Here is a 27,426-nt window from a genome sequence, read left to right on the forward strand (position 1 = left end):
ACGAGTCTTTATACATCAAATCAAAGATGGTCTAAGGTGTTTGATCTTGGTACTGTCAGAGGATTAAACACAACAAAAAGAAATTGGGGCATATTGCCTAATCTTCATAGTCTTCAGATATATGGAGATTAAGCCCTTGTAAAATAAAAAACCAGCACTAATCATTGGTGATTTGGAGCAGAAGATTAATGAGTAAAGTTCTGAAAGTGGAAGATTTAATCTATAGTGCTGCACGTTTTGGAAGCTTTGCTAGAATTGATTACTGAATTCTTTCTCTATTGATTGATTAGCAGCCCCACAGCATGCAATGGTTTTCACATTTTTCCCTTCACAGCATGCAGAGGGTGCCTGTAGTGCAAAGAAGTTGATGGCACGCAGGATGTGCTGCTCACTCTCAATTCCTTACAATCACACCAAAGCCGTCTTTTGCAGCAAAGAAATACCCGTTTGCATTAAAAATGATCCTTATAGCCATTGAGATTAATTGATTAAATGGAGTTGACAAATGAAACAAAAACGGAAAAAAAAAACTTTAATTCTACCAAAATCATTCATCCATTAATACCCACGTTGAATAAAACTCAACGTGGTTGAATTCCCATTTGCCTTAATTAAGTTTTGTCACTTTAAATCCTAATTACTAATGTTTTTTCTGTTAATGGTTGAAAATAAGATAAGAAGAGAGAAGGTGAACTTGAAGAAGTATAAGAATAAAAGACATGTAATGATGTTGATGTGTTTATGTGAATAAAGAGAACAACGGAGGTGGAACCATTGGACAAATGGAAATGGAATCTTTGTCCAAGTTTTTCCCTTGATGTTCTAAAGTTTGCATATATATGTTTCAAGAAACAAATGGAAATTAAATAGTACATAAAGGTGAACTCACATCGTCAACTAAAGGTTACACTACCATTTGCCCAATGGTTCCATTTCTATTATCATTTTCTTTATTCACAGAAATATCATCGGCCTCATATTCATCAGTATAAGAAGAAGGACAAGGACAAGGACAAGGACAGGGTGAGTCTATTGTAAGACTACAGCAAATCTACAATTTAGTTTTATTTTTGCTGCTACACTCAGGAATCACTAGCATCAACCACCTCCTTTATTGCCCTTGATTCATTTTTCTCCTGAAGATTGTTGACCTGATGAAATAACACTTAAAATGAGGCTGCCTTAGACGAAGCATATATGTTAATCACCTGTTGTAATCTCATGCCAAAATCATTTCAGTTCCTGCTCATAAAATTAGTTACTTCAACCTTTGTCATATGTATTCTCCACTGCTTCAAGATACTTAGATAGTGAATCTGTCTAAATTCCAACTCAAAAGATTCATTTGAGAAAAAATTCTTCAGATGGTCATGTAGAGTTCTAATTTATCTCCGCATCATACACAAAATACTTGAAACCTACACATCAATGATCAATGTTCATCTTTTATTGACAATCCCAATTCTCAAGTGTGTTTGGAAATAAATTAGATTCGCAGGCATTCTAGAAATATCTGGTGTATTTCAATGACAATGATGCCAAGTCATGTCTCATGGCGTCCAAAAAAGAAAAAATGGTGATGTATGTGGAGGAAGATCGTCAGCTCAATTAAAACTACACCTCGGTCATTTCTGGACTCATCAACAAGAGGTAATTTCTTACTTTGTGAACAAATTTTGTGTCTTATAATTTTTTCTGTATTTATATACTTACATGCTGTTTTGTAATTATGTAGCCACCAAAGCCTGGACATGGAGATGTGTGTTTTGTTATGTTTAGTCCATTTATAAGATCATGTGTCATGTGATCTATAAGTCTACTTAATGGTTGCAATCAAATGAGTTCATGTCCAGATTGTGAAGTTAGTTAATTTCAACATATAGCAATGATTGTATCCATTGCTTTTATGACGTTGCTATGTTATTGCTTCTTTAATAAGTGGCAGACATGATTTTCTATTTTTCCACAGCTTAAATTGTTAAATAATTGATAATGCTCTTGTGCTTACTCTGTTCTTTTCTTTTTAGATAAGCTTTATGGTCTCAGTGGAATTATTTTCACCCTTTCTTTATTGACAGTGGATGTATAAAACAAATTGATCTTGATTGATACTTGATGATGTTGTAGTTATTTCTCTCTGCTTTATTCTTTTTGCAACATATGGAAGACTGAATATTGTAAAATTCATTTCCCGCACTGCTCTGCCTTGATCTGTTCTAATTTGAGAGTCAGCAATCTTGATTCAACTGCTTGGGTGGAGTACTAGCTAAGAGAAGGGAGGCATGGGAGCCAGCACTAATTTTTGGATTGAGGAGATATGGGCATCAACTTCAGACTATTTTCAGAGAGGCTGAGAAGGACGTTAGCTAGCGAAGAAGTCACATTGCCTGATGCTGCAAAACAACCTATTCAAAACCTTTGTGCCGAGGTTGAAATCGTTACTCCTTGGCTGAGGGACTTTGAATATGATATGTCCTAGCTTCTGCTGCAAAAAAATAGGAGAAGATGAAATTGACAACCCAGACCTTGGCACCAGAAATCAATTGCTTTACATATGAATCTGAGAAGGTCATTGACACATTCTCAACAGCATCACTCAACAAGGACATAGGGGCACGGTGGGTCTAGAAGACAAAATGGAGGAGTTGTTAGATATATTAATAGAGGGGCCACCTCAGCTTTCAGTGGTGGCCATCTTGATAGCGTTGGGTTGGGCAATGTGGCTTTTGCTGCAGAGGCTTAATGCAGCAGTGATGTGAAGCATTATTTTAATTGTCACGCTTAGGTTCCAAAGCCTTACAGCTATGATGGTGATGATGACCAAATATTAGATATCATTATTAAGTTTCTAATGCCTTCATCTAGGTTGAGTGTAATAAAGGATAAAAATTATGAAATGAAAACAAATTTCTTCATGAATATCTAATGATCAAGCGGTATTTGATTGTGGTTGATGATGTGTGAAGCATTGAAGTGTGGGATGTTATTCAAGAAATACTTCCGGATAATCAGAATGGAAGTGGAGTACTAATAACACTCACTGAAATTCATATCGTCACCTCATTTCAGTTTTAAAGTGGACAGAATATTTGGCTTGATTTAGTGCCTACTAGAGGACCATTGAGAGTTGTTTACCTTTTTGCTTGAAACTTTGTTTTCCTTACTTATCTATGTTTCCTGTACACCTAGAGACATCCACCAGGCAGTTATATCAGTTGTGGATATCTGAAGGTTTCATTCCAGACAATAGCGAGGCAATTGCCGAGAAGTACTTGGAACAACTAATGAATAGAGTCTTTGTTGATGCAAAGAAGAGAAGCGATGGAGGTAGAATCAACACATGCCCTATTCGTAGTCGTTGCTGGGCTTCATTGTTGCAAATGGCTCTCAAAGCGAAATTTACCTTTTCCCCTATCCTGGATCAAAAAGGTAAATTGCGAAAAAATGTCAAACGTGTGTACGTTTTTTAAAAACAGAGTGATTTTGCTTACTTAGATGATTGTGACTCGCACCTGCATTCTTTGTTGTACTTCAGAAAGCGACCACCTTGACCCCATAGATTGGGTGAAAATCGGTTGAGTAATGGACTTGGGATCTCTTGTTCTCAGCCAATTTCCATCCAAAATTGAAACTTTATTTCTTTTGATATTTGAAGCTGAATATCCCTTCCCTCAAAAGCCTGGCTTCATCATTATTAAGAAATCTCTGAATCTGTACCCCATAGCCATGCCCTTTAGCTAAATAGATCATACACTGTAGATGAATTTTGGAAGATGAATAAACTCATGCATCTAGTCATGAAAGCAAGATGCCAAGGCTCTCCAAAATCGTCTGTGCCAAATACCTACTTCGTCAAAGTCTAATCCACTTGAGTTTCTCTAATACTGAACAAATGGATGATCCCATGCCTGCACTTGAACACTAGAAAAGTTGCCACTTCTTCAAGTGCTCAAACTGAAGCAAAACTCATATTCAGGTCGATAGCTGACTTGTAGGTCTGATGGTTTCCCAAAGCTCAAGATAGTGCACCTGAATTCAATGCCATGGCTAGAGGAGTGGACCATGAGGCTTGGAGCCAGGCCAAAACTAGAATGCTTGATTCTCAATACTTGTGCTTACTGGAAAAAGATTCCTGAATAGCTTTGGTGCATAAAGAGCTTAAACAAATTCGAGGCCTTAGCCGAAGCTGAGACAAAAGCTACGAGACTTTGAGGATAAGGCGCAGTATGACAATCAAGTATATCCTTATGGAATTTGATTCGCATGGATTTAATTAGATGTAAGTTTTTCATTTTATGCAATATCATCAACCTTTAATTATTAATCTAATTTCATACATATGTTTTTTCTTTTCCTCAATATATTTGATAGTACGCAGCTTCCTAATGCTATAAAGTGTTTTCTAATTGTGGTTGCTTCTAATTTTTGTCTCAACATTAGAGATGAAGTGTTCATCACAGATCCTGAAGTTGACCCCGACCATTTTCCCTTGTGTATTGATTGTTGAACAGTCAGGAAAAACTATAATTTCAGAACCCTTGTGTATTGATCGTTGAACAGTGAGGAAAAACTATAATTTCAGATCTTAAATTACTTGCGCAGGTGAAATCAGACCGGGAAATTTGTCAACTGTAGTGCAGCAAAAGTTTCAATTTCAACTAGAATCCGGCCTTGATCCTTTCAATATTCACTTCTGTTGTCTACACATTATTGAGTCCTCAGGATTGATGCAGGACATTGTTGGGTTTCTTTGTTTTCAAGGATCTGCTACAAGCAATCATGTCAAGTTTTTGGATTCACTGTGTATATTCTATTCGTGTGTCTTCATTCTCGTAATGTGCTTGAAACTCCAGTTCAGTGTGGACGTGTGTGGTTTGGTCGTACCATGTGTAATACATGTTAATGGTCATAATTGTCTTAAGGGAATTCTGCATCACTTCCATTAGAAGAGAAGTTTGGATGTAGGCATCATCGCTGCTGAATCTACTGTTGATTTGCTCTATGTTTTCTATATTTTTTTAATTCAATTTCGGGGATTGGGTTTCTAGCATTGATTGTTGATACATTAGAGGACTAAATACAAGAAATAGAAACTGGGACATATTGCCTAATCTTCAGAATCTCCAATTTTATGGAGATTTTAAGCCCTAATCATTCATAAATAACTTGAATACTGGATTGTTATTATCTTAGATTCTTGAAATAATCATCCGAATAATAATTATAAATGCTTGTTTTGAACAAATACTACCTATTATTTTAAACTTTGGACTTAGAAATTATAAATATTATTAGCATGTGAATTTTAAGGAATTAGCTTATTCTGTCCAATTTTAAAGGTTGATGCCTCATGCTCACCTTATAGTCATTGGTTTTTGCTGAACAAATGAATGTGTATCATTTTTTTTCTTTTATTTTCTGTTATACTTTGATTCCCCTGCTTCTAGCTGATTCTGTTCTCCTTTATAACGAGAAAGAAGTTATTTTTTGTGCTCTTATATATACATGCTAAGCCTGGATATGTGTGGTTTGGTTTGTTTTAATAATATGATTGTGTGGTGTCATCTGTAATACTTTTTAAGGGTGCAATCAAATGAGTTCATACCTTATAGTGAATTTGGTTAATTTCAAGATATTTTTTGGGATCTTCGGCTCTAGTTGCTAATACAAAATTCCTCAAATCTCGATTGGAATTTGGGAGTCCGTCCTAAATGATACAAGATTTGATAAAAATTTCTCATTCTGATTTATTATTCGAGTTGAGATTCAAGATCTAGTTTTCTTCCAATTTAATAATCAAGGCAGGATTTGAGATGTTTGAAAATTTCATTCGAGATCCCTTAGGCAATCAAATGGGTCCATATATCCTTATAATGAATTTGGTTAAATTCAAGATACCCTTTTTTGGGATCTCCCGCTCTAACTGTTAATACGTGAACCTAGGCTGGCAAAATTATCCAGATAACAATCGAGATACAAACACTATATAAGATTTGTTACAAATTTCATATCCTAATTTTCAATGTAGGTCAGGATTTGGGACCCCATTTTATACCGATTCATAAATTTCTTTATTTAGACAATAACTGATGACAGATTATTAGTTTAAAGCTCATGGAGTAAAGGTTGAATTATTGGTTCAATCATCCACAATTTTCTGCAAGCATGCAACATATTAAACAAGAGATTATTTAATTATTTTTTGGGTTCTGTTATTAACAATAATGATTTTGAAGATATTAGTGGGAGAAAAATGGTTCTTTTAAATCATTTTCAATCTAGAGAAAAAGTTTTCTTGCTGGCATACACTGTCCTTTATCTATATTTATATTTAATTCATACGCATATATATCATACATACATTAAATGAGTGTAATTCAATAAAAACATTTTATGATCTTTCTACTATATGAAAAATAACCTTAAAAAACAGTAAATGTACAATTACACAAGCTCCATTAATACTCTACCAATTAAATAGAGCACGTGTTCTTTTTAATATCCTCATTTCAGCTAATTGTATCTGTTGATGCCGAAATCCGGATGAGTGGATCGAATCTCAAATCCCTGCATCAGCATTAAATTTGTTTGGTGGGAAGCTGCTGATTAGTTAACACCATGAGCAGAATTTCAATGAGCAGATATTCTATAAGCAGACAATCCATGAGCAAATAATCTATGGATAGACGATCCATGAGCAGACAACCCATGAGCAGACAATCCATGAGCAGACAACCCATGAGCAGACAATTCATGAGCAGATGATCCATGAGCAGACGATCCATGAGCAGAGAACTCATGAGCAGATAACCTGTGAGCCTGTGAGCACAACCAACAGTCAGGAGGTGCCGGAAGTTTTTCCGACGAGAACCCTCCGACGCTTAAGTCAGCGATTTGGGTCTTACTTGGAAAAATCCATACCACAATTCATGTGAATTAATTATGATTGCTTTAAACAAAAAAGCTTTTAAGTAAATTTAAAGGAAAATAACTGAGAATAATTAATCTTAAAAAAATCCTAAGCGAAAGAGAAATTTTCCAGTGGTAGAGAGAGAAAAAGGTCCAATGGATTCAGTTACCTAGAGAGAGAGAGAGAGCTAGAAGAATCCCTTTTTTCCTTCCCCTTCCTAGGGTTTTTATAGGAAACTATAGCGGTTTTTATCCTCTCCCCTAAAATTCTCAAGAAAACTACTAATTTTTACTAATTTTCAGCCCACTAAGAATATGGTCCCTAATATTTCGGAGAAAATGTTTTGACTGAATCGTGCTTCCTGGTAACTTCCTAGTCGAGGTGACCAATAACATCCTAGTCGAGAAAATGTGCTCGAGGTCACCACATATTATTCTGGTCGAGTTGACCAATAACATCCTGGTTGAGGTGATGTGCTCGAGGTCACCACATATTATTCTGGTCGAGGTGATGTGCTCGAGGTCACCACATATTATTCTGGTCGAGGTGAGCACTAACATCCTAGTCGAGGTGATGTGCTCGAGGTCACCACATATTATTCTGGTCGAGGTGAGCACTAATATCCTGGTCGAGGTGATGTGCTCGAGGTCACCACATATTATTCTGGTCGAGGTGACCAATAACATCCTGGTCGAGATGATCGGCTCGAGGTGACCAATAACATCCTGGTCGAGGTGATGTGCTCGAGGTCACCAAACAACATCCTGGTCGAGGTGATCTGCTCAACCATTTGCTCACTTTTACTTTGAGGAGAGCACGATAATGTATGAGCAAACACCTTTATCTTAGTCACCATATTTCATTTCCTAAACAGTATCTAGCCCAGTGGCGGCATTTTTTTTTCTCTTTTTGGGTGTGTGTGTGTAACCAAAGCTTTTTATCTTTCATTTGCAATTTGAGAACCCATTAGCCAGACAATTAAATGCAGATTCCATGAATTTTGCACCGTTGACTTAACTCGAAGAGTAAGACTTCGATGTAACTACCGAGTCAACAAATATGCTTGTCTTCGAAAATCTCATAACGCATACATTTACTTTTTCATATATTGTGTCTCTATTCTACCTAAAGTCTTTCTCCAACTTAAAATTCCTTGCTCGTGTTTTAAACATGACATAGAAGTTCTGGTTTGGAAATGGTAGAGATAGTTAGATGTCACAGTTGCATACGAGTGTACGCAATTTCTTTGTCAAATAAAATCTAGTCACATATTTATTCTAAAACTTAATTATAAACTATGAGTAAATAAAAAACAGTGGACATAATTTTATTGATTGTCCCATTAAATCCGTGGCACCTAATTTTATTTGCTTGCAGTGGGACGACTTTAAATGTTGTCATGTGGCTGCACAAATGGACTAATTCCTGTCACAACTTGATAGTCTATATTAGCGTGGACTGTTGTGACAAATGAACCTCTATTTCAATTGCGTACCCCAATATGTTAGAAAAAAGAAATATGAAAATAAAAAGAAAATAGGACATCATCAAGTATCAATCAAAGATCAATTTGTTTTATCCACTTTCAAGAAAGAAAAGGTAAAAACAATCACACTAGGGACTATAAAGTTTATCTCAGAAGAAAAAGCACTACAATAGTCGAACACAAAGAAGAGTAATAATGAGAAAGGAGTTGCATATAAATTGAAGATTTTTATTATTTTTTTAAAGAAGGGCCCGACATCATGATTACTTTCATTTAGCAAAGGATATATGAAAAAGAGATGAATATTGCACTTTAGATTTGGATAAGTGCGATTGGATTTTGAATTGTTTGGATTAGGAAAAAAAATCATTCGAATCCAACCTGAATCTCAAATACAATCGATCGGATTTAAAATAAATCGGATCTGATAAATATTTCAGACAAATTTGGTTTCAGATTGTTTCGGATTTAAATGATATTTTAGATTCAAATGGTATTTTAAGTTCAGATTGAATTTGGATTTGGGTCTTTTTGATAATTTTTACATAAAATTCATAAAATCTATATATATATATATATATATATATATATATACGAGTAGTGCTAAACGTCGGGAAAGCTGAGAGAACCCTAAGAGAAACGACAGCTTGTGCTGCCGCTTCGTGCGTGTTCTCTTGGCCCCACCTCCCACGTTACTTTCTCTTTTCTTTTTAACATAACATTTGCTGCAGTCAGCCTTTTGTTGCAGTCAACTCATCTCTCCAGCACCAGAAACTACTGTATCTTCTCCCTTCCCTCAATTTCATCGGCACTCTCTCTCATCAATGGCATTGTTACCGACAACCACCTCTTTCTCTTCAGCTCATCACGACAGACACCACCAGTCCGGTTCGTCACTTCGTCCGGTCTCTCCATTATTCCAAGTGTATTTCCCCTATTTTTTGTTCTAAAAAACCCAAAAAAATGAAGAACAACACCTGTATTGATTTCGATTTTTTGATTCCAAGTCAAAGGGGTGCTTGGCTTTTAATTATACAAGAAGATGAAACCAAATTTTGATGTTGATGGAGAAGAAGAAACAAAACTAACAGGAGGAAAAAGAAGATTGTTAACATGAATATGTTAATAATATTGATTTTGATGATAACAAACTTTAAATGGTTTTTTATTAAAATGTTGGAGCTATCCCTTAATAAACGAAAGCCTTATAATCATTCCAATCATATTCATAAAAGATGGTCTTTCAAATTAAAAAATGATTCTCTGCAAAATCTGGTTTAAAATGTGATTCTGGAAATAAACGGTGAACCGTTTTCTTTCAAATGGTTAATCAATTAAAAACATAGAGCAACATATTGCCTAAGCTCTAACCGATTAAGAAAAATGGAAAACACAAAAAGCTGGGAAGGCTACTGGAATTTAACGATGAACCGTTTATTTAAACGGTTAAACGATAAAATCCAGAATTGAAGGTTGTACTCTTCTGGCACCATTTAACAAAACCGGATAAGGCTAAATTGTTTTGCAGGTTACTGGAAACAAACGGCGAACCGTTTATTACAAACGGTTAACCGATAATATCCAGAGAGGTCACTTCATGCAAATCCTTAACCGTTTAATGTAAACGGATAACTGATGTTCATCTTGCAGGTCTCTGGAATTTAACAGCGAAAGGGTAATCCTAAACGGCAAACCATTTATTTGAAATTTGGCCCAACGGTAACTTTTGACCAGCCTAAATGGTTAACCGTTAATGGTTAACGGCGAACTGTTTTCGGGCAAACAGTTTGTAACGGCTAGTTTTTTCAGCTCCAACTATAAATAAGCTCATTCAAATTCAAACAAATCTGATCACAACACGACTATTGAGCTTATACTAGAGAATACAATCTTCATAGAGCTTTGACCACATTCTTGCTTCATCTATTCACATATTGGGCATCATTTTGTAATCTTAAATATTGTGAGAGGCAAAACAAATTTGTAATCTTTTATTTTGAGTGATTGTAAGTGTTGGGATACACTTGGATTAAAGAGATTGGGATAATCTCTTGTTGTAAAGGTTATTGACATGTTGGAAGTCAAGTGTAAGCATTTGAAGCCTTGGATGCTTGCTTAGTGGAATCCTCAAGCCCGGAAAGCTTGGAGGCGTGGACGTAGGCGAGGTTGGTCGAACCACGTAAAAATCTCTGTGTTTGAATCTCTCTTCCCTTATCTTTTTATATTGTGATCAACTTCTTTGTTATTGCTTTGAATTTGGTTTATATTTGCATTAAGTTTTTCTTTATAAATTGAATAATTTTTAGAATTCCAATTCACCCCCCCCCCCCTCTTGGGTTGTATAACTAGAATTTCATTTGGTATCAGAGCCTTGTTCTCTTATTAGGACTTAATCGTCTAGAGTAAAAGATCTATGGCAACCCTAAATGACTCAACCTTTAGAGAAGGGCAATCCACAACTAGACCACCGTTCTTTGACGGTAATGACTATGCATATTGGAAAACTAGAATGAGAATCTATTTGCAAGCTTTAGATTATGAAATTTGGGAAGTTGTACGCGATGGTCTGTTTTTGCCCCTAACTAAAAATGAATTCGGGGAAGATATTCCAAAACCTTCAAGGGAATGGAATGAATTGGAAAAGAGAAAAGCTTCTCTAAATTCCAAAGCTATGAATGCTTTATTTTGTGCACTTGATAAAAAAGAATTTCATCGAGTATCTAGTTGTGAAAGTGCCAATGAAATTTAGCACAAACTTGAAGCACAAATCAAGTGAAAGAGTCAAAAATTAGTAGGTACACTCGACAACATGAGTTGTTCCAAATGGAATAAAATGAGAGTGTGTACTCTATGTATACGAGATTTACGGACATAGTAAACACCCTAAGAGCCTTAGGAAAGACCTTCTCAAATAGCAAAAAAGTTAAGAAAATCATTAGGTCACTTCCAAAAGAATGGAGACCAAAAAGAACCGCTATTGAAGAGGCCAAAGATTTAAATACTTTAGCCCTCGATGATTTAATTGGTTCTCTCATTTCATATGAAGAAGATTTGGCAGCAGAAAAAGGGCATGAGGAGAAGAAGAAAAGCATTACTCTCAAATCTTCAAAATATGAGAGTGATGGGGAGAGTGAACCGGATGATGAAGAGCTAGCCATGCTAGCAAGCAGGTTCAGAAAATTCTTCAAGAAAACCGTAGAGCGAAGAAATTTCAGAAACTTCAAGAACCAAAGGGAGAAGAAAGAGGTAATCACATGCTATTAATGCAAGAAGCATGGCCATATAAGATCGGAGTGCCCACTTATCAAAAAACTCAAGAAGAAAGCATTGGTTGCAACTTGGGATGATAGCGAGGAAGATTCAAGTGATGAAGAAGGATTGCAAGAAGTATCAAACCTAGTGCTTATGGCAATAAGAGGGGATGATGATCTCAATGAGGTAAGTGATCCCACCAATGATGAATTGTATGATGCTTTTAAAGAATTGCATAATGAGTTGATGAAGATTGGTAAAAAGAATGTATGTCTTAAAAAGGAAATGGCAAAGCTTAAAAATGAAAATGAATCTCTAAATGCAAGAATTGCATGCCTAGAAATAGAGAACAAAACATTGCATGATGAAATTGCATTATCAAATGAGAAACCTAGCATCTCACATGAGCATTTAGAATCACACATAGATGATTTGAAAAATGAAAACCAAATGCTTAAGAAAAAGAGCAATGAGTTGAATGAGATTGTTTTGAAATTTACAAATAGGCAAAAGATGTTGGATAATATGCTTAACTCACAAAAATGTGTTTTTGATAAAGGAGGACTTGGGTATAAGCCTAACTTGAAGCAAAAGTATTATAAGAATTATTTTGTTAAAGCTACCTCCACAAGTGATCATAAGATTGTTTGCCATTATTGTAATCAAAATGGTCACATGAAATATAGATGTCCCGTGAAAAGGAATGCATATTATGGTGTCAAATGTATTTGGGTTCCAAAAGGAACCGTTGCTAACTCTCAAGGACCAAAAAAGCTTTGGGTACCTAAAACTTGAGATTTTTCTTGTAGGGCTTAAAGAAGAAGAAAAATAAATGATACTTGGACAATGGTTGTTCAAGGCACATGACTGAAAAGTATGCATGGTTCTCAAGCTTCACCAAAATTGAAAATGGTAGAGACGTATCTTTTGGAGAAAACTCAAAAGGAAAAATTCTTGGAATTGGAAATGTTGGTAAAGTTTTCTCAACTCTAATTGAGAATGTATGTTTGGTTGAGAACTTGAAACACAACTTAATTAGTATTAGTCAATTATGTGACAAATGTTATAAAGTCATCTTTGATAAATTTAGTTGTGTTATTGAGAATTCATGTAATGGCAAGATCTTATTTGTTGGGAATATATGTGGTAATGTTTATATCATTGACATAGAATGTGCATCTACTCTTGATAAATGTTTTTTGGCATTGCATGATGATAGTTGGTTATGGCATAGAAGGTTAGGACATGCAAGTATGGATTTGATTTCAAAAATTTTGAAAAATGATTTAGTTAAAGGTCTTTCAAAAATTGGTTTTCAAAAAGATAAGATTTGTGAAGCTTGTCAATTTGAAAAACAAATCAAAACATCTTTCAAAAATAAAAATCGTATTTCTACTTCAAAACCACTTCAACTTCTTCACATAGATTTATTTGGACCCTCTAGATATGCTAGTTTAAATTATAAATATTATGCATTTGTGATAGTGGATGATTATTCTAGATATACTTGGGTATTATTCTTAGCCAATAAGGATGATGCTCTTGATGCCTTTAAAGTGCTTTGTAAGAAAATACAAAATGAAAAAGGGTATGGTATTGCATGCATTAAGAGTGATCATGGAAGAGAGTTTGAAAATCATGCATTTGAGATTTTTTGCAATGATTTTGGCATTGAGCATCAATTTTCATCACCTAGAACTCCACAACAAAATGGAGTTGTTGAGAGAAAGAATAGATCCATTCAAGAAATGGCTAGGACTATGTTGAATGAAAATTCATTGCCTAAGTATTTTTGGGCCGAGGCCGTCAACACTGCTTGTTATGTTTTAAATCGTGTGTTGATTAGACTTAACCTTAACAAAACTCCATATGAGCTTTAGAAACATAGAAAACCCAACATTGGTTATTTCAAAGTGTTTGGATGCAAATGTTTTATTTTGAACACAAAAGACAATCTTGGCAAATTTGATCCAAAATCTAATGTTGGTATTTTTCTTGGATATTCAAACTCAAGCAAAGCTTATAGAGTTTATAACAAAAATACATTAGTTGTAGAAGAATCTATGCATGTTACTTTTGATGAGTCTAACCCCTCATCTACGGAGAAAGTTGTTGTTGATAATGATGTAGATGAAGACTTAAAAAAAGAATCATCAAAAGATAACCAAAAGGATACGTCTCATGGGAATCAAGATGAGCAACATGAAGAAATGAATGTAGAGCAAAATGAAGGTGCATCTCAATCACTCCTCAAGGAGTGGAGGTATGTTTCTTCTCACCCTAAGGATGTAATTTTAGGAGATCCCTCACGAGGTGTTACAACTAGATCATCTCTTAGAAATACTTGTGAGCATAATGCATTTATTTCTCAAATTGAACCCAAATCCTTTGCGGATGCGGAAAATGATGATCTTGGATTATGGCAATGCAAGAGGAGTTAAATCAATTTGAAAGAAACAATGTATGGGAATTAGTTCCTAAACCGGAACATCAATCCGTCATAGGTACTAAATGGATATTTAGAAATAAGATGGATGAATCCAGTGTGGTTGTAAGGAATAAAGATAGATTAGTGGCTCAAGGTTACAACCAAGAAGAAGGAATTGATTTTGATGAAATATTTGCACCCGTAGCTAGACTAGAATCAATTAGAATATTGTTGGCATTTGCATGTCATAAAGATTTTATTTTATTTTAAATGGATGTGACAAGTGCCTTTTTGAATGGTTTTATAATGGAAGAAGTGTATGTAAAACAACCCCCTGGTTTTGAAAATGAAAGATTTTCAAATCATGTTTATAAGTAATTTAAAGCTTTGTATGGCTTAAAACAAGCACCTAGAGCATGGTATGATAGACTTAAGAATTTCTTATTAGAAAATGATTTTTCAATGGGTAAAGCGGATACTATTTTATTTGTCAAACATAAGGAAAAAGACATACTTGTTGTTCAAATTTATGTTGATGATATTATTTTTGGTTCTAATAATGAATTGTTGTGTAAAGAATTTTCATCTTACATGAGTAATGAATTTGAAATGAGTATAATGGGAGAGTTGAAGTACTTCCTTGGGCTGCAAATAAAACAAAATGAGAAAGGAATTTTCATAAATCAAGCCAAGTATGTAAAAGATCTACTCAAAAGATTCAGCATTGATGACTCAAAGACCAAAAACACTCCAATGAGCACAATAACCAAACTTGACAAAGATGAAAAAGGCAAGGAAGTAGATATAAAAATGTATCGAGGTATGATCGGATCTTTACTTTATTTAACTGCAAGTAGACCCGATATCATGTTTAGTGTATGCTTGTACGCAAGATTTCAATCTTGTCCCAAGGAATCTCATTTGCTTGCTATTAAAAGAATTTTCCGTTATTTGAGTGGAACCGTACATATTGGCCTTTGGTATCCTAGGGGAACTCATATAGATTTAACATGTTATTCGGATGCGGATTTTGCCAGTTATAACGTTGATAGGAAAAGCACTAGTGGAACATGCTATATCCTAGGTCACTCACTTATTTCATGGTTTAGCAAGAAACAAAATTCTGTTGTACTCTCAACTACAGAGGCCGAATATATAGCTGCAGGAAGTTATTGTGCATAAGCTCTTTGGATGAAACAAACACTTAGAGAGTATGGTATTAACCTAGAACAAATTCCTATTAAGTGTGATAATACTAATGCTATAAATCTTTCAAAGAATCTTATTCAACACTCTCGAACCAAGCATATAGAAATAAGACATCATTTCTTGAGAGATCATGTTCAAAAGGGGGATATTTTTACCAAACCTCTTGGTGAAGAACAATTTTCAAAGATTCAGCATGAACTTGGAATGATGAAATTTTCACATTAACGTTACTATTCATGCTACTGAGTGTATTGAATTGATTGACTTCTTGGTGAATTGATGATTTAAATGCTTAAGCTTGATATTCAAATGATGTGCTTGCTTTGTTAATTCTTGATTGATTATATGAATTAATTGCTTCAATACATGTTCATGAATCATGCATTAAAATGGCTCATGAAACATTTTTAGATCAATTAAATGATCTTGGAATGTATTATTTGCTGGCAAAAAATTAAATCAAATGTGCGAAATTATTGATAAAATAAACGGCTAACCGTTTCCAATAAACGGTGTACCATTTTATTCCAGAAACTCGATTAAGTTGACTGCCTTTTAACCCTTTTACCGTTTGTTGCAATCGGTAAACCATTTAAAATCAGAGAGCTCGCTAGCAGTTACTCCTCAGCCGTTAAGAGTTTAACCTTTAACTGTTTCCCATTCTTTAGCCTCTGGAAGTTACCCCTTAACCGTTTAAATAAACGGTTAACCATTTTCGTGATTATAAAACTGTTCAAAGGTTTTTTCTTCTCCTTCTCGAGTTGCCCCTTCACCGTTTCGGCCATTGTTGCACAGCCGAATCCTCCTCTCCCCTCAAACCTTCATTTTTCTTGTTTTTCTTGCCAAATCAAACCTATAACATCATTTCTTATCACCTTTAGAACACTTTCACCGATTCAAATCCTCAAATCAAGCCCAAAATTGAAAAATCCCAAATCTAAACCCTAACTGCGGCCGCTCGGGTTTCTTCCTTTTTAACCCGATTCTTCCCCTTCTTCAGCCAAATTAAGCATCAAAATCACATCATTTACTCATTCCTAAGCAAATAATCGATTCATCTTCTTCTCATCACATCTCTCCAGTAATTTTCAAACTCCTTTGTGCTTCACCATGGCTGCACCCCCTCGGAGAAATCTCAGGCGAAAATCTGTGCCTCCAAGGAACCCTATACCACTACGGGAAGTCTCTGAATTCGCAATAATTCATTTCCCCATGCCTTCCTTGGCCAAGCGGTTCGAGAATCGCTTCAATGGTCGAAAGGTACTTGACTCTTCTTATGTTGAAATAGATGATTTCAGTACCTTAGTTGTATGTGGTAGAAGTATTAGGGATATGCTTCAGCCTTGGGAGTCTGCCATTGACTTTGATGACCGAGTTTATCCCAACTTAGTACGAGTCTTTTATTCGAACATGGAAATCTTCGCAACTCGCCTAAATAGGATAGTTACTCAAGTCGGCGATGTGCCTATTGAATTTGATGATGCGGACCTAGCTGACTTTCTTGGTATCTCTAGTGAGGGTCATGATATTTACACCTCTAGGAAAGCCCTTTTTTTTTACAGTTTTTATCATACTGATGGAGTCCGTAATATTTGTCGTCGTCGAGACTTGTCTGATGAGATCTGTCTTCTACCTTTTCGGTCTCAACTTTTACCTCTCCAAGTTCGCATTCTTCACACTATTTTACAGCACATAGTGACACCTAGGAAGGTTCACTCGGATGAGGTTACGAGGTTGGACGTTGGCCTATTAGATAGTCTCATTTCAAGCCGTCCCATTAACCTCGGCTATGTTATTGTGCGGCACATGTTGAGTACTCCCGTAGTTAACCACCACTTGCTTCCATATGGCAGTATCATTACTAAGATACTACGACGCTTTGAGGTGCCTCTTCTTGATACCACTTATATGGAGACTAGAGGGATTGGTCCTGAGGCCATGACTAGTATCGGTTTTACTAGGAAGAATGGTGAGTGGATAAAGACAAACAACTCCAAAAACCGGGATACCTTGATTGCTCCAAAGGACGATCGGATGCTCAACGATGTCTATCCTCCCAATAAGCTTCCAGATTTTAGATTAGGAGCTCATCCTCATCCTCCTCATCGCCGTTTTGTCCCTTGGCCTTCAGCTGACTCTGACTCTGAGGAGCGTGCGATGGGTGCTGATATTCCCTCCTCTTCCGAGCCGCCTCTAGCTCCCAAGCAGCCTCCTGCTCCTGAGCCATCTGATGTTCCTGAGCACCCATCTGCCTCTGAACCACCTCCAGCTCTAGTTCAGCCCCATGCTTCAGATGTTGTGCAGCAGTTGATTGCTGATGTTCACCGAATTTCAGAGCGCCAGCAGCTGATTCTTGATCGGTTGGACACTTTTTCCCGTGACCACCAGCAGTTACGTTCTGACTTTCAGACCTTCCAGTAGCAGAGCATTGATCAGTAGCATGAGCTTATCGCTGGACAGCACACTCTTCTCCACTATTTTGGCTATGATCCGGGGAGCACATCTTCTCCACCTCCATAGTTTCTGAATTCTATTTTCGCACATACATTTCATATTTTGGTTGTTTGCGTGTTGCCATTTATATTTTTATATACATTGCTACCTCTATATGCTCTTTATGGATTTTGATGACATGTTTTTATGATGTTCTTGATGTTGGATGACTTGATATTGGTTGATGAAATTGTTGGTTTATTGGTTAATGGAGTTGTTGGTTTGTTTGTTCATGGCGTTGTTGGTTTGTTGAATGATGGAGTTGTTGTTAATATATTTTGTAAGTGTTTTAATCTCATTTTGTATTAGTGGTTTTGATCCATTTTAAGGGGAAACTCTGCCAAAATTTTCACTCGCCAAAATCGGGTAACTTTTTTAACGGATTTGCGGTTTTCCTTTCTCTCTTTTCTTTTTGATGATGAAGGGGGAGATAATTATGAGGAGATTTAAAATGAATTTAAAAATATTTTCTCGAGCAAAAGTCTTTTTATTGGACATTTCTTAATTTGGCCATACATTTAGGGGGAGCATATATTAAGGGGGAGCAAAATATTGAATAAAGTTTGTCATCATCAAAAAGGGGGAGATTGTTAACATGAATATGTTAATAATATTGATTTTGATGATAACAAACTTTAAATGATTTTTTATTAAAATGTTGAAGCTATTCCTTAATAAACGAAAGCCTTATAATCATTCTAATCATATTCATAAAAGATGGTCTTTCAAATTAGAAAATGATTCTCTGCAAAATCTGGTTTAAAATGTGATTCTGGAAATAAACGGTGAACCGTTTTCTTTCAAACGGTTAACCGATTAAAACCACAGAGCAACATATTGCCTAAGCTCTAACCGATTAAGAAAAACGGAAAACACAAAAAGCTGGGAAGGCTATTGAAATTTAACGGTGAACCGTTTATTTAAACGGTTAACCGATAAAATCCAGAATTGAAGGTTGCACTCTTCTGGCACCGTTTAATAAAACCGGATAAGGCTAAATTATTTTGCAGGTAACTAAAAACAAACGGCGAACCGTTTATTACAAACGGTTAACCGATAATATCCAGAGAAGTCACTTCATGCAAATCCTTAACCGTTTAATGTAAACGGATAACTGGTGTTCATCTTGCAGGTCTCTGGAATTTAACAGCGAAAGGGTAATCCTAAACGGCAAACCGTTTATTTGAAATTTGGCCCAACGGTAACTTTTGACCAGCCTAAACGGTTAACCGTTAATGCTTAACGGCGAACCGTTTTCGGGCAGACAGTTTGTAACGGCTAGTTTTTTCAGCTCCAACTATAAATAAGCTCATTCAAATTCAAACAAATCTGATCACAACACGACTATTGAGCTTATACTCAAGAATACAATCTTCATAGAGCTTTGAACACATTCTTGCTTCATCTATTCACATATTGGGCATCATTTTGTAATCTTAAATATTGTGAGAGGCAAAACAAATTTGTAATCTTTTATTTTGAGTGATTGTAAGTGTTGGGATACACTTGGGTTAAAGAGATTGGGATAATCTCTTGTTGTAAAGGTTATTGACACGTTGGAAGTCAAGTGTAAGCATTTGAAGCCTTGGAGGCTTGCTTAGTGGAATTCTCAAGCCCGAAAAGCTTGGAGGCATAGACGTAGGCGAGGTTGGCCGAACCACGTAAAAATCTCTGTGTTTGAATCTCTCTTCCCTTATCTTTTTATATTGTGATCAACTTATTTGTTATTACTTTGAATTTGGTTTATATTTGCATTAAGTTTTTCTTTATAAATTGAATAATTTTTAGAATTCCAATTCACCCCCCTCTTGGATTGTATAACTAGAATTTTAAAGATAATTGTGATGATGATGTTGTTGATGAAGAAGATGAAATTGATGATGGAGATAAGTAACGAAGAAATTGCAAAAGAGAGAGAAAGAAAAAAGAGAAGAAGAAGAAGATAAAAGAAGAAAAAAATAAAAGAGAGATAAAATAATATAAAAAACAAAAGAGGAAATGCTTAAAGTAAAGTGGGGGTGGGGCTAAGAGAACATGCGGGAAACGGTAGCACAAGCTGCCGTTTCTCTCAGGGTTCTCTCAGCCTTCCCGACGTTAAGCATTTTCCTATATATATATATAGTAGTGCAATCCCAATCAAATTGTTTAAATTAAAGTGGATCCAATCCATCAGATGCACAAATTTTATCCAATCGGATATATATGGCAACATCCAAATCCAAATCAGATGGAATCATATATATCTGAATCTAATCCATGAACACCTTTAGCCCTATTGGAATGATCATCTAACGATTCAAACTATAACGTATTCTGTTGTAGTCTGTAGAGCGCTTGAAAAGAAAATCTCTAACAATAGCAACTATTATGCATTAGATGCATCAATGAATTGTTGAAAATTGATTTTAAAAAAAGAAAGGTGGCTTCAAATTTGGTGGCTTAACCACCAAATTTGTTGACCAAAATTTGTTCATCAAATTTGATGGCTAAGCCACCAATTTTGATCAAAATTGGTGGGCATAATTATGCAAGTTTTTGCCTATAAATAGGAGGGTTCTCCTCCTCACTTTTGTATCCAATTAAGAGCATTCAATAGGAGTATTTGGCTCCTCAATATGGGTATTACGGGTTTGCTTTGTTAAAGAATATTTTTCGGGATCATGTATTTGGGGCTTGGGTGAGAGAAATTATTTCTGAGAGTGTGGTTGTAATAATTTTCCACATAATGAATATTTTTTTCTCTGGTTGTCTTTTGACAACAGCCGTGGTTTTCTTCCAGATTTAGAGTTTTCCATGTAAATCTTGTGATGTGTGACTGATGTATTCTCCGTTTAATTTTTTCTGTTAATTTATTTCTTGACAAATTATTTGTAGTGATCTTGGGAGAAAACTCAATTTCTTAACATGAATCAGATTCTAAGGTGATGCTTTTTCTCTCTAGACAAGTTTTATGGTCCCAGTGGAATTATTTTTAATCTTTCAGTCTTTTGATAGGGCAAAAAAGAAACTAGTCTTGATAGCCTATTTTACTTTCTTCATACACATATATATAAAACACAAATTATAAGACACCCTTTTATCTTCTTGCATAAAGAATATTTTATGTACACATACATTATACCTCAGATTTTGTGCAGAAAATCATTATTGTACATCAATAATTTCTCAATATAATTCCTCTTATCAATCAGTATCCCCACGGCACCTGCAGCATTTAGTTTTAAGATTCATTTTCCAGTACTGCTCTGCCTTGATCTATTCTACTTTGACAACCACCTGAACTTAATTCAACTTCTTAATAGAATGAGGTATTGGTGCCATCCTCAGTTGATTATGTTGACTAATGTTGAAGTAAAAGGAGAGCTTTTAACTTTTTTTTTTATAATTATTTTCTTTGCATGCTAGAGCTGCTGGCTACTGACTACTGAGAGTGAAGGAGATATGGACATCAACCTTGGACTATTTTCAGAGAGACTGAGAAGGGTGCCAGCTGGTGAAGAATTCACAGTGCCCGATGCTGCTAAACAACCTATTCAGAACCTTTACACTGAGACTGAAATCATTGCTTCTTGGCTGAGGGACTGTGGATACAACACTGCTTGGTTTATGTGGCAAGTCAATGCAAAAGAGGGTCAAACTCTTGCAGAATTAGAAGATTTTAAGGCTATCATTGACAAAATCAATTGCTTTTCATATGTATCTGAGTAGGCAATTGACACATTCGCTATCAGCATCACTCAACAGAAGAGTCAAAGCGGATGTAGCGAGGGCATTTGTGATGCTCTGCTAGGACTCCAAAGCAAAATCATTGATATAAAACAACGGATGCAGCAAGTTCAGCACATCCACTCCGGAATCATTGATGGGCTCAAATCGATTGAAGCAAAAGCCGGTAATTTTCCTGCATCCTCATCTTTTAAGGATAGGGACACGGTGGGTCTAGATAATAGAATGGAGGAGTTATTAGATCTATTGATAGAGGGACCGCCTCAACTTTCGGTAGTGGCCGTACTTGATAGCATTGGATTGGACAAGACGGCTTTCGCCGCAGAGGCTTACAGCAGCAACTATGTGAAGCATTATTTTGATTGTCACGCTTGGGTTGAAGAGTCTTTACTATATGATGCTGACCAAATATTATACGACATTATTAAGTTTGTGATGCCTTCACGTAGGTTAAGTGAAATTATGAAAGAAAGTTCGGAAATGAAAAAAATTATTCTTCATGAATATGTAATGACCAAGCGGTATTTGATTGTGCTTGATAATGTGTGGAGAATATCAGTATGGGATGTTATTCGAGAATACTTCCCGATAATCAGATTGGAAGTAGAGTATTGATAACACTCAGTCAAATTGAGATCGTCACCTCATTTCAGTTCGAAAATGGAGAGAACATTGGGGTTGATTTTGTGCCCACTGGAGGACCATTGAGAGTTACATACCAAGGATGGCCTTTCCACATCTTATATCATGGAAGCATCTCACTGAAAGAAAATATAGAGGAAGCACTTGATGAACCCGAGGGCTTCAAGTCGTGCATATTGTATTTTACCTTTTTACTTGAAACTTTGTTGTCTCTACTTATCTGTGTTTCGCGTACACTTTGAGATATGAACCAAGCAATTATATCAGTTGTGGATAGCTGAAGGTTTCATTCCAGACAACAACGAGGCAATTACTGAGAAGTACTTGGAACAACTAATCAATGGAGCCTTTGTTGATGCAGGGAAGAGAAGTGATATAAGCAGAATCAACACAAGCTCTATTCCTGGGAGTTGCAGTCCTGCATTGTTGACTGTGGCTTTCAAGGGGGAATTTATCATTTCCCCAATCATGGATCAGGAAGTTAGATTACGGGAAAATGTGAAACGCTTCACCGCTCACGGAAAATTGAATCATTTTACATTTTTAGATGATTTTGACTCGTTCCTCCATTCTTTGTTGTACCTCACTTCAGGAAGCCAATACCTTGACCCCACTTATTGCAAGAAAATCTGTAAAATGTTCAAATTTCTCAGAGTATTATCCCCTCCCTCAAAAGCCTGCCTTCATCGTTCTTAAGCAGTCTTTTGAACCTGTACACCCTAGAGATGCCCTTTAGCTACATAGATCATACAGCAGATGAATTTTGGAAGATGAGCAAACTGAGGTATCTAAATTTTGGAGCGATCACACTTCCTGCACATCCAGGAAAATATTGTGGCTCTCTATAAAATCTCAATTTCATTTTAGCCTTGCATCCTTGCTGCTCTACTGAAGAGATATTGGGCAGACTACCTAATCTTCAAAATCTCCGGATATGGGGAGATTTAAGTTATTATCAATCTTTGTTGTCCAAAAGTCTCTGTAGATTGAGCTGCCTCGAGTCATTGAAGTTGGCGAATGAAAGCAAGATGCCACGGCGATCCAATATCATCCTTGCTGAATACCAATTTCCTCCAAGTCTAACCCACTTGAGTTTTTCGAATATTGAGCTAATTGATAATCCCATGCCGGCACTAGAAAAGCTGCCGATTCTTCAGGTGCTCAAACTGAAGTATTCAGGTAGAAAGCTGGCTTGTAGCTCTGATGGCTTTCCAAAACTCAAGGTGCTGCACCTTAAATCTATGCTATGGTTAGAGGAATGGACTATGGGGATTAAAGCCATGCCGAAACTAGAATGCGTGATCATCAACCCTTGTGCTCACTTGAAAAGGATTCCTGAACAGCTTTGGTGCCTAAAGAGCTTAAACAAATTGGAGTTGTGGTGGCCTGAGCCCAAGCTGAGACAACAGCTATGGGAATTCGAGGATAAGGAGCAGTATGGCATTCAGCTATACCCATATGGAATTTGATTAGCATGGATCGAATTTGATGTAAGTTTTTTTCCTTTTTATCCAATAACTTCAACCTCTAATTATTTATCTAATTTCACGTAAACATCTAGTCTCTATGATTGATTTGATAGTACGTAGCAGCCTAAATAATAATGATACCATAAAGTGTTTTCTACATTCTAATTGTGGTTGCTTCTAATTTTTTTCACAACAAAGACTTGGAAGTGTCCATTATATTCCCTGATACTGACACTAATCATTAATCCCTTATTTATAGAAGAGGCAGAACCCTTATGTATTGGTTGTTGAAATAATCAAGAAAAACTGAAAAATAAGATATTCAATTACTTGAATGTGTAGGTCAAAGCAAAGCGGAAAATATCTTAACTGTACTGCAGCCAAAGTTTCAATTTCAATAAGAATCCAGTCTTCACTGAAATTGTTTGGTTTCTTTGTTTTCAAGGATTATGTCATATTCGGATTAATATTTTGTACAAAAGTTTGATTAATTGTTTTACTTTCTATTTCACATTCACCGGTGTGTATTCAATTTGTCAACATTCAAGTTGCATATATGTTATTGTTTTTTATTTTATTTTATCTTTTTTCTAGTTTTTGAATAGTGGTACAGTTCAATCTCATTACTTCAGTTAGACGAAAAATGTTTGTGCTGTGATCACATCTCATCATCTTAAAACTGATTGTGAAATGGTTGTTGGGTCATCTTCACATGTCTCATCAAAGCCATAGAAAGAGAGAGACTTAAAGAGAAAAAGTTTTATATTCTTGGAATGATTGTGAAATGGTCCTTGTTCTTCAGTGGATGTAGGCACTTTGATTCAATTTTGAGTTTGGTTTTCTGGGAATGATTCTTGATACGTCAAAGAGGGTCTTAAGTGTGTGATCTTGGTACTAACAGAGGATTAAACACAACAAAAAGAAACTGGGGCATATTGTCTAATCTTCATAGCCTCCAAATATATGGAGATTTTAGCCCTTGTCAATCTGGGTTGTCCAACAGCCCTCGTAAAATAAAAAACCATCACTAATCCTTGGTGACTTTAAGGATCCAGTAAGGACTAGGTAGAATTGAAGAGGAGATTTAACGAGTAAAGTTCTGAAAGTGGAAGATTTAAAATTTAGTTGTAGCGAATAAAGATTTAAGATTTAATATTTAAAATTTAGTTCTTTCTCTATTGGTTGATTAGCAGCCCAATTGCACTAAGAGAATAAAGAGCAGTTGTGATCGTTTTCACATTTGCCTTGTAATGCAGTGCAATGAAGTTGATGGCGAGAGGATGTACTGCTGCTCACTCTCAATTCTTTACAATCACATCAAAGCCCTCGTTTGCAGCAGAGGAATTCCCTTTTGTATTAAAATTGATCCTTCTGCTTTGGTTGTCATTGGATTCTTATGGTTTCTTCACTCTTTAGCCAGTAACATAATGTTGAGTTTATTGATTTTGCTATCTTAAGAATGTCCAAGATGTTGATGCTGAAAAAGGACTTCAACAGCTGAATTTGTTTTTGGTGGAAAACTAGTACGAACAAAATTTGAATGTTGATATGGACTTTAAATCTGCAACTTGAAAGCTACAGAAACCGGTCACAACTCGCCTGTGGGGGATCTGGCGAGAACCCTTTGATGCTTAAGTTAGATTTGGAGTAAATTAGATAGTTGACTATAAAGGAAATAACTAAAGCAGAATAAGAAAAAAAGATGAAATAATATAAATTTTCTCTCCTTCTCTACGATGGAAGATTAATTTTCTTTTTTCATTCCTTCTTCTGGTGTACACTGTTTTCTTAAATACCCCTCAAGAGGCAGACAGTTTTATTCCTCTTAAAAGTCGCTCATCTTCGCAACATGGGTAGTTGGCTCACATGGGTAGTCTTTGCAGATTAAGCTGCCTCGAATCATTGAAGTTGGTGAACGAAAGCAAGATGCCAGCTTTCTCTAAAATTGTCCTTGTTGAATCCCATTTTCCTCCAAGACTAACCCACTTGAGTTTATCTAATACTGAACTTATGGAGGATCCCATGCCCGCACTAGAAAAGCTGCCACTTCTTCAAGTGCTCAAACTGAAGCAAAATTCATATTCAGGTAGGAAGCTAACTTGTGGCTCCCATGGTTTTCCAAATCTCAAGGTATTGCACCTGAAATCAATGCTATGCCTAGAGGAGTGGACTATGGGGATTGGAGCCATGCCAAAACTAGAATGCTTGATTATCAACCCTTGTCCTTACTTGAAAAAAATGCATGAACAGCTCTGGTGCGTAAAGAGCTTAAACAAGTTCGATTGCTGGTGGCCTCAGCCAGAGCTGAGACAAAAGCTAAGGGAATTTGAGGATAAGGAACAGTGCAGCATTCAACTATATCCTTACGGAATTTGATTAGCCCTTATTGAATTTGATGTTTGTTTCGTGTTTTATCTAATTTCTTCAACTTTTTATTATTTATCAAATTTCATATACTTTTTCCCCCTTCTCTTCAATATAAAGATGGTTATACAGAGTATTTTCTTCTAGTTTGTCTCAACATTAAGTACCCTTTAGAGTTTCTGATACTCACCCCAATCATCAAGCCCTATTTAGCAGCAGCGGAGACTTAAATACTCTTCCACATTCAACCATGAGCCTAGCAGACATCGGCGTTCATTTGTTTTAATAGTTAAGGAAAAAAATGTAATTTAAAATTCTTCTTTTTCACAATTTCTTTAATGACTTGTGTAGGTGAAATCAGAGTAGAAAACATCATGACTACAGCCTGAGCTTCAATTTAAACCAGAATCCTTTCCATCTTCACTTCTACTGTCTACACAGACAAATCCTGATCCTACAGTGGTGGACTTTTTTTTGGTTTCTTTGTTTCCGCTGTCTACTCATAAATAAGAAGTTTCGTTTCGGATTTTCAGTTGAGAGTTCATTGATTTGTGCTTCAGCGATGGTTCGTTAATTGTGTACAAAAAATAAATAATATTTGTGATGCTTTCTGGTGTTGGGTTCAGTTGAATGTATTTTCTGTCTTTGTTCTGTTTGTTGTGCGCGGAATGCGGAATCAAGCACACCAAATAATTACAGAAAAATAAAGGAAACAAGAATTTACGTGGTTCGGTAATTAAACCTACATCCACGGAGGTAAGAAAGAATAATTGTTTATTTAACAATTAATAGAGTACAATATTTGAGTAACGAATCTCACTTCCTATAAACCCAAATATACCCAGTACTCTCACACTCTGTAGGAAAGATAAATTCCCCAGACACACTTCTCTCACTTCTCTCAAAAGCTTAGAAACTTATAAGCTTAACAATTTTGAGATGATTTCAAATGAATGAAATCCTTAGCTATTTATAGGAGAAATGAATTACTATGCTAAGAATAAAATAATTAAAAATATAATTTTTAATTATTATTATTTTTCAACAAATTGTTGGTGCACCAACAATTTGTTGACTTCAACAAATTTGCACCAATAATTTGTTGACTTCAACAAATCTCCACCTCGGCGAAAATTTTTCAAATTTGAGTCGACTACCAACAAGCCATCATCCCCAAAGTGGTTGCATCTCTATGACTGCCTACGTATCTAAAATTTGGGATCAAACCAACCGTAGTTCAAAATTCCCGAAGGACATATCTTAACACAATCGAAGGATTTGAATTAATTTCAAGTAATGTTGAAACTTAACTTCAGAAACTACCTTGGTCAACATATCTGATGGATTATCTTTGGTATCGATCTTTCTCAACAACACAACATCGCTCTTAATAATCTCTTTCACATAATGATATTTCACATCTATGTGCCTCGTCCGAGCGTGATAT

At 35.8% G+C, this 27,426-nt stretch overlaps 2 pseudogenes; both read left to right on the plus strand.

The window, feature by feature from the left end:
• The first annotated feature begins 2,636 nt into the window (after window positions 1-2,636).
• On the plus strand, window positions 2,637-4,632 carry LOC112095564 (annotated as a pseudogene).
• A 17,097-nt stretch (window positions 4,633-21,729) lies between these two features.
• LOC112095562 lies at window positions 21,730-25,991 on the plus strand (annotated as a pseudogene).
• The last annotated feature ends 1,435 nt before the right edge of the window (window positions 25,992-27,426 follow it).

Source organism: Citrus clementina, unplaced genomic scaffold (assembly GCF_000493195.1).
Source record: "Citrus clementina cultivar Clemenules unplaced genomic scaffold, Citrus_clementina_v1.0 scaffold_1, whole genome shotgun sequence".
NCBI lineage: Eukaryota > Viridiplantae > Streptophyta > Magnoliopsida > Sapindales > Rutaceae > Citrus > Citrus x clementina.